This window comes from Urtica dioica, chromosome 9 (assembly GCF_054948205.1).
Source record: "Urtica dioica subsp. dioica isolate 48M chromosome 9, U.dioica_male_clone48M_v1_H2, whole genome shotgun sequence".
NCBI lineage: Eukaryota > Viridiplantae > Streptophyta > Magnoliopsida > Rosales > Urticaceae > Urtica > Urtica dioica.
The window spans coordinates 22,490,761-22,495,533 of NC_142764.1; the positions used below are offsets into that span (position 1 = coordinate 22,490,761).

At 36.7% G+C, this 4,773-nt stretch overlaps 1 long non-coding RNA gene across 2 annotated transcripts; it reads right to left on the reverse strand.

Moving 5' to 3' along the window:
* Positions 1 to 644: 644 nt before the first annotated feature.
* LOC149385863 (uncharacterized) lies at positions 645 to 4,152 on the reverse strand. 2 transcript variants are annotated; one of them, XR_016301415.1, is made up of 3 exons: positions 4,014 to 4,152; positions 3,056 to 3,249; positions 645 to 1,014 (listed from the first exon to the last, which is right to left on the reverse strand). It is a non-coding gene; the product is annotated as an uncharacterized LOC149385863 (long non-coding RNA). The 2 variants fall into 2 exon arrangements; XR_016301414.1 differs by having other exon boundaries at positions 645 to 1,091.
* Between the last annotated feature and the right edge of the window lie 621 nt (positions 4,153 to 4,773).

Consider the following 4,773-nt stretch of genomic DNA (forward strand, 5'->3'; position numbering starts at 1 on the left):
TACGCCAACAACTTGCCAACTTGCTCTTGAAAATTCGGGATAATGAGAAAAATAGAAGAAAATTACCGCGCAAAACTTGTTCTTTTGGGCAAAGAAAACCGCAAAGATTAAACAAAGGTAAATAATGAAAATGTTGCGAAATCTCAGCAAAAAAAGTCACACAAAAATGTGACGTGGAGCAATTTTTTAGTGTACATGCAACTTGACAGATGGTTTAATATTTACAAGTGGAAAATTAAAATATTAACTAAAATTTTAACATTTATGAATCCCCTTACTGGGTACGTATTTTCGTGCATAAATTACGAAGTTAGAGAAAAGGAGCAGAATAACCGATGCATGTAGTTATTTTCAAAGCATTATCGGCGCTTAGATAATCTTTGAAGAAGTCTTCGCAATAGCTTTCAGATCTTATATCATCTTTACAAGTCAACTTGCAAGTGCCAACGTTATGTGCTTGCGAAGACTTTTTTAGTTAGACCTAATCAAAGAGCTGAAATATTCGCCATTTTAAGTATTCAAAATTCCCCTAAATAGAATCGACTGTCCATTCTTATTTAAACTAGAGCACTCAAACTATTTCGTGTGTTCGAATAGAAGGATGATCAATGCCTAAATGGTAAACACAATTTTCACTACGCCGAAGTAAAATAATATAGTATTTTGAAAGATTTTTAAAATGAAGTATTCAAATTTGGAGAGATAAAGTCACTTTTTCTTCCGAAAAGATTCATTAATCGTAATATTGGTTACACTATTGTAATATATGCTACATCAGTTAGTACAACTAAGATCTAACCTCAAAATAGTTAACTTAACTAACACTCTTTGATTACATTAACTCCACAATAAGTCTTTCCATTTCTTATATTCGATGATGATGCTGCTGACGTGGCTTCAACTACTCTATTAACCCCCTCAACGTAGGCGGTGATGATGCCAACGACAAGCTTGGACTTGAGTTTCAGGAATTAAGCGAGTGACGGACAAGCTCTTGGTAAGCACATCCGCAGTCTGATTAATGTATTTCAAGGTTACGACAGAGAACAATATCTCCAACGAAATGCGAGTCTTGTTAAGAATATTGTCCACTAGAAGATTATAAAATAAACATGAATGATTACTAAATATAATACGAACTTTACTTTATTAGCATTATTGATTAGTGGGTTGTTTTCTAGTTAAAATCAATGACAACTATCATTAAACTGAATTACATGTTGGGCATCTATGTTCGGACTATGAGTTAAAATATGATCGGTGATTGATCCATGCCTAGATAGCTGGATCTAAAATCACATATGTGGAACACAAATGAAAGGTTGATCACTTGGGGAGAGCATTCTGCACATTCAGTATGTGTACGACCTAGACAGACTTTAGTTATTGATGCCGAGATTAACGAATCAAATGAATAAGAGAAAACATAGATTTCGTCTACTTTGTTCGAATTCGTAGGAGCTTCAGTTACTAGGTCCATAATCTCCAAGGTGGTTCTGATAAGATGAATAGAGATGCTCGTAATAATTACATAATTGATTGCACTATCACTACTGCAACTTTGTTGCAAATTTATTTCGCATTCGTAATAAAGTATTTTATGAATAAGTTATTAATTGTTTAAGTAAGTTTGAAATATCACTTATATTTAAATGGACTTGTAAAAGAGCAATTTAAATCAGCTCATAAAATGGCTTATGGTAGGCGTGTACATAGAGGTACATGGGCATTGAATTTGTTTAATCAAAGCCAAATATGAATATGGTTTTTCTTAAATATGAAATAAATATCATATATAAAATATGTTCCGATTTGCTAAGTATTTATTGTAATAGTTATTTATGAGAGTATCATGGAGATATTCTATCTTTTCCTTTTATGGAATAGTATATCATATTGTGAGAAACAAATAATATATTAATTGTGTTATTTATTTAGAGTATCATGGAGATATTCTATACTATACTATTTATAGAATAGTATCTCTTATAATGATAAATAAATTGTCACGACCTGCGAGCAACAACTCGCCCACGAGCCGCGACCGATCAACTCTAACAATAGATCATAATAATTTTATATATCAAAATAGTTTGCGAAAATCCGGGGAAATTTTTCGCTTTTATAACTTAGAGTCTTATAGCGACTCCTATACAAATACGTTCCGGAACGTTTTAACAAAAGACACTAACCCCCGGTTAAGAAACCCCATAGCCCATAGGTCAAGGCAATACGCGCTCGGTCTCGGTCTTCGATCTCGTTTCCCGCTTACAAGTTTTTCCCTTATCTACATTACCAAGGGTCATAAAACTATGAGTCGATTGACTCAGTAAGCGAGAGTCTAACCTATGAAAGGAAAACATCTAATGCAGAGCCATGTGACGTGCAAACAATCACATAAGAAAGCAGGAAGACGTCAGCGCATACTGGGCTCTGACCTTCACCCATTCCGCCATATGGTGCCAGCATCAGCTACCGTCGAGTCTCCAGTCCCGCAATGAGCTCGCGAATCGCGACGTTCACCCATTGCGTAAAGAGTACTTAGCGCAAGGATTTTTAAATCCGCTTCATACAAGTCATTGACTTGTAGGTACCACCGACAACGTTTTTAATCTTTGGGTACTCTAGCGTATAGAGTACACAACTAAGCATATAGATGAGAGCGTCTCGGGTTAAATCCCGAAAGACTTATTGTTTCCCTTTCATGCTCGTTAAGTGTATTAGATTGAAGACTCAGGACGTGACTCCTGGTACTTCTACCCTCAGCTCGAATCCGAAAGTCCAACCTGCTCTCCTGTCACCTCAGATCTAGCCAAAGTCTATGGTTAGCAGAGGGATCTAACTACAACAAAGTAGCAACTGGTTGGTTCAAGTTAGCGTTTGAACCTATGGGTAAAAACCCAACTAAAATTTTTCATAAAGAGTGGCTGAAGCCTTAATCTTCAGTGTTTGTGTCTTTTAAGACTTTTCCTACTCTTTATTATTATTAACACGTAAATACACGTAAACAAGATTATTCCCTTGATAAGTAGTTGACTTATGTCTCCACGCTTACCTGGAATAGATCGACAGAAAGTTCGTCAACTTCCAGCGATGTCTTGCTTTTCACGTTCTCCGGAATACTTGACACTTGTTGCCGGTCAAAAGAAGAGTTAATCGAGCTTTAATTTCGATAACTCTTTTCTTGAAAACTCCAAAATACGGCTTCGTCTCCTTTGACTCCTCCGGTTCCTGCTTGTCCGACCAAATCTGTCATCAAACCGCGGAATCCGATAACGAGTTAATTCCTTAAATCCAAATCCGACATCTCGACTCAAAAACCCGAACCCAAGCAAGTCACACAACCAAACACGAATCCAACCAACTTGTCACAAAATCTTTAGACTTGTCATAAAATTTCGAGACTCGTCATAAAAAATTTTAGACTTGTCATAAAAAATTTTAGAGTCGTCATAAAGTTCAAATTTCAAAAACCCGAGGCTCAGATTCACGAAACACAACCCGGTCAAGACAAGTCCTCGGCCAAGACAACAACCAAGCGTCAAATTCAAAACATCCAGAAAACTCACGGCCAAAAACAAGCAAACCAAGCTCACGGCCAAGACATAAACGTGGCCAACTCAAATCCTTAACAATATTCACACGGCCAAGATAAAACAAACAACCAAAATTCTTCCAAAATTTCTCATAAATCCAACCAGCCATTTTCAATCAATATCCAGCCATCAAACATGTTCACAACAGTCTCAAATTCATCAACAACCCTTCAGAATAAAAAAGCCCCAAAAAAATTTACTTCCATGAACCCTAAAAAAAAGATTTTCGACCAAAAATCCAATCCAACCAAGAATTTCGTGCTCAATCCTCAAATTCATCTCATAATCATCACCAATCAAGCTCAATGAACAATCAAAACCAACAAAAATCTCAGATTTCATCTCGGATAAAAAACCCCCAATTTTTGACTCTATGAACCCTTGAATCAAATCAAACCAAGGAGATGAAATCCTCACCTCAACCCGTGATATAAGCTTCCCCGGTAAGTCACCACGCCTTCCCCGGCGTTTTCTCTTGCTCCGGCGTCACCGTGGCTCTCGGCGACCTTGATCTTCTCCTCGGTGGCACGCGCGGAGATGGAGACTCGGCTGGAGAAGATGGCGGTGATGAAAGACTCGGTTGTTGTGTTGAATTTTTTTTCTTTCTTTTCCTGCAGGTCTCCAGCGCGCGTGAGAAGAAGGAGAGAAGAAGGAAAGAAGAAAGAGAAAGGGGGTTACGTGGCCGAATGGGAGAGGAGAACGTGGCAGCACTCCATTGGGCCACATGTCTCCTGAAATAACCCCTCTTAAATTTTTTCTTTCACTCTCGTCCCTCACTTTGTTGCACTTAAGTCCTTTCCAATTAAATCCTCTCAAACTCGTCCTTAATTTATAAAAAAAAAAAAAAATAATCATGAAAAATAACCGAGAATTTCTTATTAATTCCCGTTATTTTAAATATATTTAAGAGATTTCGGAATTTATTTTCACTCTTGAGATTTTAAGTCTCCGAGTACGTTCCGAATGAATTTATTCGGAAATTAATATCGAGTTTACTCGAATATCCTTATTCCGAAATTTCATCGACCTTAAATATATTTATGATTATTATTTTTTTTTCTCCAATATATTTGAAATTTAAGGACGTCTCATGAGCAACAAGAATTTGATTTGAAATAAAACTCGTTTATTTTATTCAAATCCACAAGTCGAGCGCTACAAAAGTTCGTATATTACA